This window comes from Larimichthys crocea, chromosome VIII (assembly GCF_000972845.2).
Source record: "Larimichthys crocea isolate SSNF chromosome VIII, L_crocea_2.0, whole genome shotgun sequence".
Taxonomy (NCBI): Eukaryota; Metazoa; Chordata; class Actinopteri; family Sciaenidae; genus Larimichthys; species Larimichthys crocea.
The window spans coordinates 28,171,075-28,188,568 of record NC_040018.1 but is presented as its reverse complement, the minus strand read 5'-3'; the positions used below and the strand labels follow the sequence as shown (position 1 = coordinate 28,188,568).

Sequence of the window (17,494 nt, the reverse complement as noted above, 5' to 3'; positions counted from 1 at the left end):
TTTACTGCAGACCTGCTGGAGCTTTACAAACCTACTGTTCTTCAAATCGCAGGAGGCTTAAAATGTAAACATTGGGCCAGCTGCTTTGGAGCAGCTGGCAGGATCTCAACCGTGGTCAAGAAGGCAGGGTTTGTGTCGTTGCCTCCCAATGAAGGGAGCATCAGAACGGCAGCAACCCCCAGAAAGTCTAATTTGAGAGGACGGCTCTGGAATGCAGCCACAAGCCCGGTCCCCGAGGAAAAGCCAAGCAGGGAATAAGACAGGACAGGCCTGAGAGCTATGGAAAGTGATACCTGAAGCTGAATACGATCACAGGAACTGCCCGAGTTACTCTTTGCTTTTCCATGGCTTTCGCCTGCATTCCTGTGCACCTAAGAGAGGGCAAACTGCCAATCAAAACACACTGTAACCTTGTCATTAATGGACGTCTTGAGCCAAGCCGTGCCTTCAGAGGTGATGGGTCAGGCTTTACATCTGACACCAGGTCACTGCATGTGCCACAACTAACAGAAAATTTAAAAAACCAACGGAAAACACCGCCTGCAGTTTTGTATGACCATGTTCAAGTACGACTCCTGGGTCTGCAAAAATGGAGCTGAACCAAATGCGTAATTTGTTTGTTTTTTTCGCAGCAAAGACTGAGTCAGACACAGACGTAGAAGGTGGGTACACGAAATCAGCCAAGCGAGGATGGAACAGGGAGTGTATCATGGTTCATTCCATGAGCTCCACCTGGGTAGAGCTCGGTTTCACGGATATCTCAGGCGGACTATGGAGCTGTTTGACGGGACTGATCAGATCAGCCATGCAGCGTGCCGTCAGGTTGTGTTTCTCAAAAGGTTGATTCTACTTCAACTTCTCAGCCTTATTCCCCCCCCCACCGGCATGACCTTTTCCCACCTAAATGCGCTAATCCCATTGAAGTGAACAGGAGGAGCTGCTTTATGCTGCAGTGTCTGATTTGGTCTGACTCGGCTCTTCAAAACCGGAAAACATGAGCCAGACATCTTAAATCCCCATGAAATGAACATAAAGGCCCATTTATACATTTGTGGTAAAAAAAAATAAACATCCTGTTGTTGCCATATGACTTTGTCTTTTTTATTCATGGGGCAAAGGTTGAAGTTGTTCGACCCTGCCTTCCCCGCAGTATTTTTCCAGGCTAATTCAGCTGATAGGGATGCTGGAGGAGAGCTCAGACTGTATCCAGCAGGGAAACACCAGCGGTCATCAGCTGACAGACATCATCGGCCAATTTGTCAGGATGTTTATGTCTCTCTCCTGTGGCTTCACCGTCATTAGCGCTCTTCCTAATTACGTGACCTGCACTTTTGTGGTCACTGTTGCAACTTATGACTCATTAGTGCAATTTCTTCACAGTCGTTAACTTCACAACATCTCCTGCCCCGGCTGCAATGATTCTCCGACAATGGCAAGAGAAAGGTAAGACACAAAGTGCTCAGAGCTGAAGCCTTGTGTTTCGTTTCAAACACAGCTGATAGCTCTGGGAGCTGATAATAAGCAGGATGGCTGCCTCAACGCTTAACTTAAATAAACACTGTGAAGATATATATAGAACCAGTGGAAAGAGACTTGGGCTTTACATTGAATCCTACAAACTAGTGAGGTCACTTTTGATCTGAAATCTATTCATATGTGGGAAGAAATTAAATATGTGAACAGTTATGAACAGTAGTTTGCATCATGGTCCAGCAGAGGGTTGACCTATCATTAAACTACTAAATAGAAATGTAAAAATCTTTTTGTTTTCAAAGAATTGTGTGTTAATTTTAAGTTTGTTGGAACGTCTTGAAAGTGACAGCCCTATCGGACCGACGAATTCTTTCAGTTTGGTAAGACAAACACAACAATCGAAGCCGAGCAAGAGAAACAGTATTATCAAACCAACAACACGGTCAGTGACGGAGGACATAGTTATCTGAAGTGACGGGAGATGCCAAACCAATGAGTCCATGAGAACGGTCTGTGCTGTGATTACATTAATCAGATGATACCATTATCCTACAGGGACCTGCAGGTCCTAAATAAACACACTGCACCCCTCCAGCCTGGCAACTCTCAAGACTCACTCTGGACACCCTGAGAAAAGTCTGATTCTGGTTCAATTTGTTAGGGCGACGTAAAATGGCCGTGTCGTGGCGCATGTCATGTCATTTTCTGTTCACAGCGCCAAATGTGTCATGAAGACATATGCAGCTCATCCGTGGAGCAGTATGAAAACATTCTAGGGTGTTTTTTTTTTCTCCACCCATAAATTCTGGGAATCCGGACTTGTTCACACACATCAACCCATGATGACATGTATCATGATAACATTGCTGTGTGGGCTTACACAACATTGGAAAACAATAGGTGTGGGTGTTGTGACGTAGTGCATCAGATTGTGTTGCCGCCTCAGGTTTCTACAAAGTAAGCTGACTGTTGACCAGACAACATTTGGAGTTGGCTGATTGTATACTTCCTGCCAATGGATTTAGGTTCAACGTTAGGCTTTGACTTTTTTTTCAAATCAAAAGAACCATATGTTCTAGCACCGGGTCCATCTAAGCTTTCAAGAGCACCAACTGTCACTCGCCGACGGTAACTTTAAAAAACCTTCCTTTGTAGGTGGGAACAAAGAAGTCTGAAGCCTCTATAGCACTCAGATACAGTGTTTGGGTGCTGGCTCAACAAAGAAATTACATCAGAATTGGGCAAAAAAGAAGTTTGGACTGGACAGTTGTCAGCGGAAGATTTCCAACCATTCATAAACAACCACATCCCAGTCTTAAAGAAGGGCTGTAACTTTGAAGTGCCAAATTAGCTCTGATAAGATTCATATTAACTGGCTAACATGGTCCTTGCAGACAGTTGCACACTGGTGCATTACTATGCTCACATTTCCACTGTTGTCATGTCACATGTCTCCTCTCCTGAGATTGTAGAACTTCTCCTTGATTGTTAGACTTTGTTAGACACACAGCGGATCAAGCAAAAGCAGCAGAAGATGTTTGATTTCTCTGTAGGGTCGTGTTGTCAGACATTTAACTTGACATATTTTGACATCCAGGATTTGATTGGAGCCCTTTTTTAATGGTCCTCGACCGATTACAAAAGTTGCTTCTTGTGTTGCCTGTGAAGACAGTCATGTCATTTGTGGTTCTGGAAGAGTTTTCTCAAATCTGACACACTGTGAGTGTGCCTGGATGTACATTTGGAGGCCTGTGTGTGTAATGCTGGAAAGCTTGGTGCAGCCAGGGCAGTGGAAGTGAAGCCCGAGGCTCAGTCAGAATGGCATGGCTGGATCTAATCTGCAGGACAATAGGCAGTGCCTGCCTCTGAGCGGCCCATGCAAATCTAATTGGAGACGGCATTATGCTGCTGTAATTGGCTCTTTTGTAAACAAGGGTGGTCTGTCCAAACTAATTTCTCAACTCGGGGGAAAAGCTTCTCACACCTAAGACAGCTCCACAAAGGGTATGGTATTGATGTGTGTGATGGGAGGTGGTCGTACCCTCAACAACATCATGACACCAGATGACTTCATCAATATTAGCTATCTAACCCGTGGACTGCTGCTGAGTGAGACAGCGAAGAGCGAGTCCACAGAGAGCTGTTGATTTAGACCAGCTGAGCCTTAACTCCCCTTGGAGGGCTGAAATGAAAACCTAATGGTGGGCCATGGGCCAGAAGCAAACTGTTTCACTGTATTGTATTGTATTGTGTACTAGGATCACAAGTTCCCTTAATTGACTGACTTCCTGTGCGAGGTGTCTGTCTGCCATGTTCAGATTAAAAATAATTATTAATTAGGGATTTTATATATTTAGAGAATTTGACCTCACAACAAGTTAAACCATCATCAAAACGATATATTTATAGATGAATACATTTTTTAAAATTAATTTTGAATCGTAAAGTGAGCCTTATGACTGGCCAAGGTCCGTTCATGAGAAAAAAAAAGAGAAGCAAAGACTGAATGTTGAAACATCCCGATGCCACATACAGAGACTACGACTGATAATGCACCCAGTGGTGTGACATGTGGAAGTTGAGGAAGGTTCAGCTTAATGCAAATATCTCCTGGCATGCTTGTGCCTGGATTGATCGGGGTAGAGCTCACGGTGAGTGACAATACAGCTTCAAGCGCTTCACTGCGTGAAGTTTAACCACTGTTACTGCTGAGGAAAAACACCAGAGATGTTAGGAATAACCAAAGCATCATTGTATGAAGTGTAACAAAGGTCCTGATGTGAAATTGAAGGTGTGAAGGCTTTAGTGGCATATCGTGGTGAAGTTGCAGATTGCAGCCAACTGAATCCCGTGAAAACCAGGAAAGGCCCAGTGTTTGTCTGACTGTGGGCTATTGTAAAACATGGACTCTTTGGAAGAGGACGTGGTTCCTCCTTCCAAGAGGCAACAAAAACACGCTTCTTGTTTTCAGCTGATTATACTCTAATGAAAACATAATTAGGATTATTATATCCAATTTCTGCCATTATACGCCGTACTTTACATCATTTTACTGAAGGTGTATTCATTTTCACTGCAGTGTAATATAAAATAAATAGCTGAGAATAAAAAGGCATGGTTTGTCTTTCTTCTGCACAGGCTCATTTAAAAAAAAAAAAAAAAAAACTGTTGCTCTAAAAGCGTGTGGCTCCAGCACAAACCAAACACAGACTTTATTTACTCTATAACTTTTCCAGTTGTTATTTCGTGTCCGTTTATGCCTCGACTATAAAATGTATTTATATTTCTGAAACATATCTGAAACATTTCCAGTAACATTCTGTGACTGCGACAACAGACACACTGCGGGTCTGGGCTTGCATAAGTCACTGAGAATTCTATAGCCGTGCGTTCCTCCAGTAAATTTAATGATAGGTGGCCAATCCAATTTAAATCACAAACAAACAAGAAGGATCTGATCGTCCCACAACAAAACATAAAGCCAGAGGAGAGGCTGGGTATTAAAGAAGTGACTCTGGCTCAGCAGAGATGGTAAAGTTTGTGGCCTGAATTCATTTGATGAAGCACCAAACAAAGACAAGGTGCAGGTTGACCAGGGCCAGGCCAGGATATGAGACAGACAGCCGGCAGGATATGAGACAGACAGACTCTGCTGCCAAACACAGAGAGGAGACTTCAACCACTTCGTTCTGGCCTCACAACCTTTCAAATCTTCCTTTGCTTTGCTAATGTGAGAAACAACTCGCCTTATAGATGAAAATGACTTCAATAATATGTCAGCTAGAGGCTGAACGATTCATTGGTTTGGTTGATTTATTGGCACAGGATGCTTTACAAACGGTCACCATCAGACCTCCTGACCCCCACTGACCCATTTTTGTTGAGATGAGGGCTCATTTAACGTTAGACTTCAAACTTTAAATCAAGTATCTGTTTGTTAGTGGGGTTTTAAAGGTGTACTGAAGGATATTGAAGAGTTGACTGATGGTGGTCTAAGGAGAGAGGGTGTTGACTGTTGAAGATTTGTGATTTGGGGTGATAGATATGTTCAATCGTTCTCATATCAACCTTTAAAATCAGTCTACCTCTTGTACAAACATATAGACTTTTCATCCATTCAGCGCATGAGTTGAAAGATCACGCGTTGAAAAAACATGACCAGTTACTGGGCTACAAACTGCTAAACCAGACATTGTGTTTCCAGCATTACTCTCCTGTTTCTCATTTGGAAAATGACCAAATTGAAAAAAATGAACATGTCGACAGATGTTTCTTTTTTCCAAACCACTTTCTCCGGAACATAGCAGCGGTGTGAGTAAGCGTGGGTGAGTTGTTCTTATGGAGAAAGCCCACGGGACAACACGACACAAGCATCGACATGTTCCTGTCAGTTCGCTGCGGCACAACAAGAAGTTAATCTCAAATCACTTAATCTGACATTACGCAATCCTGTCACACTATGAACTGTGTCCATGCTGTTCTGTTCCAGGCTTGACCAGCAGCCACATAAACTAAAATCACAGAGGAAACATGTTGATGTCGGCATATAAAAGCTTTGGCAGTTGAATTTACCACAGATTCCCTCGTGCTCCAGGTCACACTGCTAGTCTTGATGATGAATAAGTTGAGCTGCCCGTTCACAGACGAGCTGGAGAAATCTAGACAAGGAAACTGACCTAGTAACACAATCCCCTCCTCCAGAAAGCTACACTCCACTGTTTCCATGACAGCAAAGCTCCGAGCCCGTATTGATCAAACTGCTAAAAATAAAAATGTAGGGAGTTACAGCTTTTTTTATTTTATTTGATGATACATCTTATAATTGAATCATCATTCGGTCAGACCGTAATGTCGAGCTTTCTCTAACAGTTGTGCAGAGATCTCATTTTAAAAAAAAAAGAAAACACAGAACTTTTTAAAGCCGCTCTGGAGTTTTCATTAAACACAATCATGACTGCTGTGTTAACTGCATGACGGATTAATCCTCGCACACGAGGCCAAATCTTAAATTTAAACAGTCCGGCATGACACACACTTCACGTGATTCAAGCTTCACGGAGAACGAGGAAGACAGAGCAGCATCACTGATGTGTTTTGATGTTCTTTAGTCAAGCTCAGTTACTGTGTCGTCCACTATCCAGTACTGACACCTGTGCCTGGTCTTGAGGGCTGGTGTAGCACATAGTAGTTGGTGAGATCTGTGCATTATTTAAGAGTGAAGTGCACCTGAAAGGAGCTCATCTCTATTTCCTGTGCTATCGAATCTGTGTGATGGACTCATCCGTTTCCTCAGTTATATTTGCGTCGCACGGGACAACGATGACCTTGATAAGTTCCATTATCACTCGCTGCTACCACTGGATAAGAGCTCTTATTACACCAGCATGCTGAGGGCACTAATAAAAGGAGGAATGTGAACAGGCCCTTTGGTTTGTGTGTTCGCTGAGGAATGGACAGGACTGGGTGACAGGGAGCAGAAAAGGCCATTTGTTCCCTCCAGCCGGTCCCTCGATCCAGATGTCTTCTTTCTTCTTTAGCTCCGGCTCCAAGGGAGAGATGGGAGATATGTGTTACGACTCAATTACAGAAGAGAGTCAGGGCCACATTCTCAGCTTTCTCACAGCCTTTAGTAAACCCAACACCACCTCAAAGTCTGAACTCCGAGAAAACAGTTTCAAACTGAGATGAATACTTTCATACCTTCAGTGTCCGATGAAATCTAAAGAGAGCGAGCGTGTCAGTTTGTGAAACCGGGCCTTTTATCTCATTAATAAAAGTACATAATGAGCCAAGGGTTGCTAATAACAACAGAAGCAAGCAGAAGAAAATACTCGCTCTAAAATAACATATTTTTCCTGACCCTTGATTTGTTTTTCTTCCCAAACATCCTCCCACCTGGAGGACTTGTGGGACCCACCGGATTCCTGATCAGATTTCAGCCTCTGGCGGACGTGGCCTGAAGCCTGAAGTCCTTATCTCACAGTTTTTAACCTAGCAGCCTCTCTTTTGATTCACCCGTGCCAAAATGCAACCTTGTCTGGGGGGGACAGGCAGGATATCTTCCGGCCTGAGGGACAGCCTCAAACACAGTGAGAGTTGTTCAAATAAGTGTTCTAGAAAAAGCCGAAAAAGCCTATTGAAAGCTTATCTCTGAAGTCCCAGTTAATGATGGAGCACCAGCTTTCCCTGTAATAACTAACATCATCGGTGGAGGTTCATGGTACAGTCACATAAAAAGAGCTTTTGTCCCAGTGTCATTAGTTGCAGCGTCTACTTATTTTTTATTAAATTAGAAGCCGGTCTCTCTGGTGGAGTGTTGAAAAGAAGTCCTTTGGAAAGTCCACTGCAGAATTTCTTTCAGACAAAGCTCAAACAACTGCCACAGAACAGAAAAGGAAGCTGATGAAAATTCATGAACTGCACACTCAACATACTAAAAAGGGGGCAGTATATGTCTTCAGAAAAGCTTGTCAGGTAGTCTAATAGTTTTGGAGACCCCCCCGTCCCATAGCACCTTTCAAAGTCAGCCTTTGGAGGGGGAGGCTGTATCTGAACACTGTCACACCTTTATTCCACAGGGCACAACTCTGTAACGTCACCAGGAGTCTTTATTCCACAGGGCACAACTCTGTAACGTCACCAGGAGTGTTTCATAAGTGCAGTGTTGTGGCTCACAGTGGTGGCTGCAACTCTTTCCTTTTTTTTTGGGGGTCTTTTTCAAGCTTTATTTTTGACAGAAACAGCCCGAAGAGTGACAGGAATGTGGGGCGAGAGAGACGGTGAATGACATGCAGCAAAGAACCGCAGGTCCGATTCAAACCCTGGGCCACTGCTGAGCCTTCGTACATGAGGCGAACACTCTACCAACAGAGCTAATCGACACCCTGCGGCTGCAACTTTCTGAAGCATTTACACCCTGTTCACACCCTCATTCTTTACACAACTGTCACTTCATATGAACATCGGAGTAAACACCATGAATGCAACCACAGTGACTTGACACACAAAAGCAGAAGTAGACATTTGTTTCACTTCCCTCTCGACGAGGATGCACCAACAGACACATTGTGTTCAGTCGGTCTTCCATCAGGTGACTTCACTGAAGTCTCACCGGCACCACAGGTGACTGCACAGAGGTCTCGATCAAGCTCAAACTATGGGTCACCAGAGCTCGACAAAAAAAATCAGGACTACAACAACTGCTATGTTGCACACGGTCTCCCACAGCCCTTTAATCTACACAACACATACGCACCTCATGTTCATTTACAAATAAACAGATATCTCGCGCTTATGTCATCATAGTTTCGATCATGAGTTCTATCACTTATGAAAGAAGCCGCGGTAACTGTGTCATTACCGAGAAGTCAATGAGTCAAGAAACAGGCAGACGATCAGACATGTCTGAATCAAACAGCACCGACACGTTGCAGTCAGTGCAGTGAGCAGGAAGTGGCTGTGTAAACTGTGATGGATGTTTATGTTTATGAGACATGTTGGTTCAGAATTTTCACCTGTCCTTTGTTTTCTCTTCTAAAAGTCTGGAGGTTTGTTTACAACACTTCACCTGCCTATTAACTTAGTGACTACTACTGTTGACTGAAGAGCTAAGTTGTATGAAACTCAAAACAAAACATGACTGGTGCAACAATTAGTGACTAATCAATAAGTCCAGGGGTCTCTCAGGACCAGGGACAGAAATCGTGTTGCATATTAAACTGGGCCTACAATAGCATGTAGGGAGGCTATAATGGGGCGGTCGGTAGCGTAGTGGGTTAAGCGGCCGCCCCGTGTGTGGAGGCTGTAGTCCTCGCTGCAGCTGGCCCCGGCTCGAATCCCGCATCGGACGACCATTTACTGTGTGTCTATCTTCAGCTGTCCTATCATTAAAGGCATAAAAAGGCCAAAAAAATAATCTTTAAAAAAAGAATAATAATAATCTGCAGTGAATCTGTGGACCCTCTGATGAAAACAAGGGATTAGTCGCTCAGCAGAAATGAAATGACCACCTATTAGATGATTGATGAATTCATAAATTCATGCACAAATGGCAGAGTATGCTTCAGCCTCTCTCAGAAATGTACCATGATATCAAACTGAATATCTTGTTTTGTCGGTGCAAAATGCAAACACCTGCATTTTCCACTGTTTTCTGATATTTTATAGACAAAACCATTGATTGGATAATAATAATAATAATTGGCAGATTAAATGATGATGAAAAAGTCCTAATCACGGCTCTGTGTCCATGCAGATGTGTGATTATACAGGTGATGGTCACCGTACTACTGAGTGGAAACAAAATGTACGGTATGGAAATTCAAAGTCAATCAAAGTCTACAGGTCTACAGAGGGGGCTAACCCTGCAGTGACTTTCATCATGTCATACCAGCATAAACACAAACCCCACTTTCATGTTGTATTTAAGAACAAGTACCAAAAATATCCAGTGAACACAAACAGAGAGAGGCGGGTCCCTGAAGGCGCGGTGACTGGTCTCTTCTGTGGACGTAAGGGGAGCAGACTGCAGCGATGACGGGATGGCTGTGCTCTGTAATGTGGTGTAATGCTGAAGACTCAGGGTGTGTGTGATACAGTGTAGTGTGACAGAGGCGTGAAGCCACCAGGATGTGCACCCTGCCACCGCAATGGAGGGACTCATCTCCCTTAAAATACCAGTCCAGTACCAGGAAAGGCTGTGATCATCCTTCAGACACACCTCCAGCTGTCCAGAGTACAGCAGCACTTTTGTCCGTGGATGATCTCTCTGTCTGAGGCCAACTTCATATGCAGTACACGGACTCACTGATGAACCTATGAGCTTAAAGGACATTTATATGGTTACAAACAAAGTTAACAGCGACAGTGGCATCAGCCCAGCCCTCTGACTGAAACACTGGAATGCCAGACTGAGGTTTTTTTTTTACAAAGTTTGATCAGGTGTGATGTGGATGAGGGGGCGCTGTCACCGCAGGATCGCAGCAATCACTCGTCATTCTAAGAAGAAGGCAACAGCTGACAGCTGCTTCATTACCGTCTGCCTGCCTGCAGAGGAGCCGACCATTGGGTGGATCCACGGCATGAACTGCTTTCTGACATCAAGGCGAGGGCCTAAATTAAAACCTTCCATGAAAGCGAAGGGAAAAACTACCCAATATTGGTCATTTTTTTCTTCTTTTTTTTTATTGTGGAAGGTAATTATAGCCGTGCGGTGGGCAGCGGCATACTTGTGGAGTCCTGCTGGTCCATGGATCTAGCATTTAGTGAGTGCCGCCCAAGGAAGCTGAAGGAAGAACAGGAACTGGGACGTGGGTGTAGGAGAGCTCAGAGACAAGTGTTTCTACACACACACACACACACACTCAACAACTGAAAGTGAATATGTTTATGCAAGCCTATAATCTGCACCTCAGTCCCTGCCCTAAACAATCCCTCCATTCCAAAAAGCAAATCTGCCTTTGAAGTCCGATTTCTCACTCTGCCATGTTTAGAGCGCTCATCATCACCATGTGTGTAAATTAAGAGAGGAAGTGCATCAAACGGCACCTGGCGCTGTTTCATCCTGTTAGAAGCTTTTAAATCCTCCCGAGGATGAAGGAGACAAAGATGAGATGGAAACAGAACATGTCCTCCCTGAAAGGTGGTCTCCGCCACCTCCCGAAAACACGGCTGAGATATCCAGAAACAAGATCTGACTGTAGGAGCAATGACTGGACTTGAAAAAACAAGATACAAACTACACAGACTCTAGTTTGATCCTAAACAATCATATAAGAATATGACAGAAACCAGCATGAACTGCTGCTAGTAGATGGGATGTGAACTGTGATCCACAATTTAAAAGTTCAGCTAGTAGAGGCCTGCACAATGCTCATGTCTCTCATCTGTGGCTGTGAAGTGGTAAACACTGCAGTTCCTCAAACGGAGCTCCAGAAGTGAGTCAGTCTCCATAAGTCCCCATGTTCAAATGTCCAACTTCACAGCAGAAATAAACATGTTTACAGCCTGGTACAAAAAACTGTTTTGGTCTCTATAGCCAACTTCCCCGTTCATGACAACTATTTTTTATTTTTATACTCTTGTTCAAATGATATTAAGGCTTAAAGTTATGCAGGAGTGTCATTCAGCCCACCGCAGGTCTGCTGATGATCCACGTCTTTGCCGATTTTTAGATTAGTCGGGAGAGGCCAAGATGGCAGTTGCCATGTTTTGAGCTTCGAAACGGATCTTCAGATTTCTACGGGTGACGTCACGCTTCCGCTGCCCACTCTTTACTCTGCAACCAGTGCTACGATGAAGGCAAACACATTCTATCCAACCGTGCCAAAGACAACAACACAGGGCTATTGACAAAACAAATCCAGTTGGTGAATATCAATTTTCAAACCATGTGACCAGCAGTGCTAAAGGACCTAACCTAAAGCCAACCTCAGTACAGTACGGTAAAATAGATTTTCCTAAAATAAATGACCATAACTCCTCTGGGCTGCTGCTGCTGGCTGTGAAACACCATCATTTCTTCATGCCATTTGATGGCTGGGTGTTTGACGTACACTATACTTTATATTTCAAGCATGTGTCCTTTTTTTTCTGTGTGAATGTACTACACAGTGAAAAACACAGCCCAGCCCCAAAATCCTATCCCACAGCAAGTTTCACATTTCCACTGTGTTTGGAGTAAACAGAGAGAAACTGGTTTGCAGTTTATGAGGATGATAGATACCCTGAACAGAGCTGCCCACACAAGCTCCCACCTCATCCACAGAAAGTCTGTGCAGACAGAAACCTATGAATTACAGATTCATTCCAAGAGATAGACTGATGCGGAGCTGACTGGCTTTCTCCACACAAACGGTGTTTCCATGAGCCAAGGCAACGCCAAGTTTCATCCGACCTGTGAACGGAGCAGACGTACTGGTGTGTAATGAAGAGAACGCCCATCTAACTGCAGAGAAGCGAGGCGGTACAGGCTCTTGAGTTCCAGGAGTGTTTCGGGAATTCAACTGTGGAGCTCAAACATGCATACGGTGATCAACACCCCCCCCCCTCTCCAGCCCTGAGGCCTGCCCGAGGGTGGGGGGGGGTACTAATTACAACCCTGTCCCTGTTTGATCCCACCGAAAGCATGGCCCTCCAACCCCCAGGTAAACGGGGCAACAGCTGTAAGCTGATGGTTATGGCTCCTGGTCCAGATGTCACCACTAACACATGGAGACAGATTCCTTCCAGCAGCCATGTGACAGGCACCGGCTGCTGATACTTGACGGGAAACATTCGCGGCCTTTTCCGCAACCTGAGGCCTCTTTGTTTGCAACTGAACGCGAGAAGGATTTTGTTGATTGATTCAGATGTTCGAACCCACGCTGGTCTAAATTAAGGTTTGTTGTTTGATGAAGCACGTTGTGTCTCACGTCACATGGCAAAATGCTAAACTTTAGTTTCATTTCCTTCAGTGGCCAGATGTTTGTTGCCAGTAGGAACATCCTAAAGGTCCAAAACATTAGGGAGTACTAGATGTTTCTGCAGTGTAAATCATGAGTAGCTCCTAAGCTTGTTTTCTTAAACCCTAAAACTGACACAACCCAGATCTGCTAAGGATTTACCGGCAATGTTATTTTCCAGCCTGATCCAAGTAAAGCCGATCAAAGTGAGATCCACATTGGTTCATGCAAAAATGTAACGGTCGTCCTGTGAACCCACCTTACAGCTGACTTACTGACTGGCACCTAGTCCCACAAACTTGATCTGGACTGTGATGTTGGTGCAGTTCTAGCAGCAGTGTAGTAGTGAATGATCCTCCTGCCAAAAACAGCTGTCCTGACAGTAACAGTGTGGGGGGAGACACAGAGGAGGCCCAGGCTGTTACATCAGAGTCCAGGTTGCCTGGCAGCACTGATGGATAGCCGTGGGGGATGGGCTGGTTGGTACTACCACAAAGTGGATTTACAGAGCTTTGCGTTGTCTTCGTGGTACCATCCAGGAAAACACAAACACACACAGAGGACAAGAAGAGGACGGCAGCTGTTTCTCAAGCTCCTCTTCAACTTTTGCACTTTAGATTGTCGGTGGACACTTCTTCACCACAACCAACAAACAAGAAGGAATATCCATGGGTAGGATTGCATGTTACTGTCGCTCTGCGGACAGAGGAGACAAAGGAAACAATACAGTCTAATTACAGTCCGTGTCCTGGCAAGTGCCCAGTGTAAAGTCAAAAGTGCCTGGTCCACTTAAAGGCTCGACATCATGTTGGGCTTAACCAAATCAGATGAACTCACTGTACCTCTTTCTGTATGAGCAGCCTGAGCTGGTTTAATAATTTAGCACAATTCAATAAAGAGCGGTCTGTGACTGGCCTCTGCATTTGTTTTGTTCTAACCTCTGCCATCAACACCGAGCTCCTTAGCGAAGCCAGACTTCTAATTTCTTGTTATGCCGTTGGCCGCGGTGACCAAACCCACAAAGACAACTAATGATAATATCAAACAATGGTGAGTTGAAAGAAGTGGACACAAGCCAAACTAAAACAATTTGATTATTGCTGATTTAGCGAAGCAAACACGAGGCAGACCCAGAGTTTCGGGAAAGCAGACATGAAGGTCATATCACAGTTGTTGCTGGCTCGAGGAGAACGCTCATTTTTCTTTTCTGTTTAGGTTTAATGCTAGCACTATGTTTGGACAGCTGCCACACAAAGACTGTTCACGATGCCTCACATGCTCATGGTGGAATTGTTGGGTCTCTGTAAATAATAATATTAAGAGTATGGTCTAGACCTGCTCTGTATAGAAAGTCACAAGAACGCGTCTGTTATGATTTGTCGCTATATTAAATCAAATTGAGCTGGGCTTACTAAACTTTGTCTAGTCCTGGGGAGGATGTGTGTGTTTTAGCGCTATAAATGCAAAACATGGCTCCTCACTGTTTGACCAGTGTTTTTATTTAGGGACTATTTTCCATCAGGGACTGCGAGGAGAAGAAATTGGTAGCATGTCTGAAACCTTGCCTGAAGTCTTGGTCATATTATATTTCTGATCCATGAATACAATAAATCTGGTTCCATTCACTTGTTTTGGGGCGCTGTCAGCTTCGCTTAAAAGACTCAATCTGAATGGACCGCTGGTAATTTCAAAACAAAAACAAAACAACAAATGGCACTGCTTTGTGACAGCAGCTTGGTGTGTGGAAACATGGAAACATTGGCGTATGGATAAAGAGAAGATGTGATAGTGGCAGATTTGATGACATTCTAGGACCTACTTTCACTTCTCGCTTTATTTGTGGCAGTGTCGACATAATATCTACAGGCAGCTGCCAGGGCACGACAGTAACAGCTGACGAGTTGTCAGTGGCAACCATTTGCAGAAAATGGAAACCAATTCTTGGCCTTTGGCTGCTGTCAGCGACTTTCTAACATATTGAAAACAGGGACAGCAAAGCAACCAAAGGGTTCAGGGTTGCGTGAACCAGACAGTGCTGCACGCCCATCGGTGTGTTTGCTCGCTTGCACACAGGCATCTGTTTTAGAAACAATGGTGAGCAAATGAAGTTGTTTGGCTGTCTGGAGAATGTTCATGTAATCCGACAGCATCACAAACCAACGGTCAAACTGAATCCGAAAGGCAGAGGATGGATGAACCAGCTACCAATGACCTGCTGGGTTCATTCCTGACTGATCTCTGAAGAAGATGACAACAGCTGCAAGACAGCGATTCTGTAGAGCGGACACGTTAAGCGATAACACTTAAGTATTAGAAAAAACACAAAGAACTTTGTTCAGTGCCTGTAATAAAGCTTTTAAACATTCCTTCATGTCGCATCTTCATTACTAAATACTAAAAATATAAAGGTAACAGAGCCAGTATTTCTTTTAAAACAATGACTTACAGAACCTTTTATTTGTGTCTCTGCTGTATGTCTTATATGAGTAGTAAATAGCTGCCTTCTGGATCCAGGTGGAAGTAAGATAAATATCCATAAATTTTTTTTTAGGTATGGCTGCAAATAACAATTATTTTCATTTATTGATTAACCTGTCCTTCATTGTTGTTTGGTCCATAAAATGTCAGATAATGGTGAAAAATGTTGATCACTGTTTCCCAAAGGCAGAGGGTGAGGTCCTTGAAAGTCTACATTGGAGAGCTATATTTTTTTTTTTTAAAGATTATTTTTTTGGCCTTTTATGCCTTTATTGATAGGACAGCTCAAGATAAATGGAGTAAATGGCCGTCCAATGCGGGATTCGAACCGGGAGCGAGGACTATAGCCTCCACACACGGGGCGGCCGCTTAACCCACTACGCTACCGACTGCTGTCAGAGGATCAAAAGAAACTAGAAAATATTCAAATTTATTTATTTTTTTTACATTTTTGGGGCTTTTGAAGCTTTATTTTATGGTGACAGCTGAAGAGTGACAGGAAATCCTGCAGTTAAGGACTGAGCCTCTGTACATGGGGTGCACGCTCTACTAAGTGAGCTACCAGGGTGCCCCAATTCACATTTGAGAAGCTGAAATCAATCAATCAGAATTTGGACATTTATTTCTACAAAAAAAATGTCTCAAAACCATAATCAATAGTCAAAAAAGTTGATTTGATTAATTAATTACTAATGGATTCAATGACTAATCATTGCAGCATGATCAGGAGGAATGTAACTTTACATTTGCATGAAAATTGAAAGCCACTAAATTCAAATCCAGCAAGCTTTTGAACCTTTTTTTATCTTTCACCACCAATAAAATCTTTCAGACACCAGAAGTGAAACACAATCTGTCCCATCTGGATCACTGAACAAACTGGATGTATGAGACCATGTTAATGAGCTCTCATCCACATCCTCATTCAAAAAGTGGCCGTAGTGTGTCCAGAGTCACAGCTACCGCGGCGCACAATGAACAAACACAATCACAGTTCACCGACTGTAATGAGGTCTTCCACTTCCTAATGAAATATTGTTGTTGGAGGAAGCTCGTGCGGTGCCAGGGAGAGTGCATTAGAAGAAACGTCTTATTGTCCTCGGAGGAAACATCCAGCAGCCTCAGTAAAGTAAATAAAGAGCAGCACTGATTGTACATGTTTTATTAGGCTGGTTGTGCGCGCACACACACACACACACACATCCTCTGGCTCAGTTATCTTTTACACTTCCTCATCTCAACTCTTGTTATTATTAGCTAAATGAAATCAAGCTGGAATAACTGGTTTATCCTCTCTGGGGAGTGAGCAGATGTACCAGATGTTTCACTAGGTCTACTATGAAGTAGCAGTAGTGTACATATACAGACCCAAATACTACAAATAGGACAGGATGAGTTGAGGTCAGGCGTCTTCAGCCTTCGGCCATGTGGAGCTGACTAACCCTGTGATTTCCTTGACAGGTATGCCTGCATGTGGAGCTCTAAATCTCCGTCATGTGACTGTCTGTTAGTGTGATGAATGATGGCAACGCATCAGCGTGAAACTGCTCTCGGGAAGAGGGACACAGGACGAGGTGTGGCATGCAAAAGGCTAGTCATCAGCAGCAGTGTGTGTCCGCGTGTCCGTTTTGGGAGAAAGCGAGTGAGTTTCTATGATTCATGTCTGATTTTTTTACCAATATATAGAGGTAATAACGCAGTAAAGAGCCGGTCTCGCTGCAGGAGAAAGGAGGGCACTGGCAGGTAATGAAAGGGAAGTTTAAAAGGAGCAGCTGCAGAAGGTTTTATTTGGAGTGCCAGCCACAGTAGCTCTTTCTAACACGTCTTTCAAAATGCATTAATAGTTGTGCTGGAATTTCCTTGAGACGTTCTTAAGGCAGCGGCACCTCTCCCTCCTCTGAGGAAAAGGCTGCGACAGGTTAAGGTCTCCCTCTCAGTCAGTCAATTTGTTGCCGCTATCCTCTGAAAAGAGGCCACTTCTCCCACGGCGACTGGATTCAACTCCCGGTCGGGTTTAAACTGTGTCAATATGCAGCAAGAGAAGTGGGGAGCCTCGTCTGTGGACACACTGACTCCCATGTCTCGAATTATGCACAAAGACA

The 17,494-nt window shown here is 44.0% G+C and overlaps 1 protein-coding gene across 1 annotated transcript in view; it reads right to left on the bottom strand.

The window, feature by feature from the left end:
* chsy1 (chondroitin sulfate synthase 1) overlaps positions 1 to 17,494 on the bottom strand; it is a 50,982-nt gene that overhangs the window by 3,949 nt on the left and 29,539 nt on the right. The gene's annotated exons all lie outside the window — the stretch shown is intronic.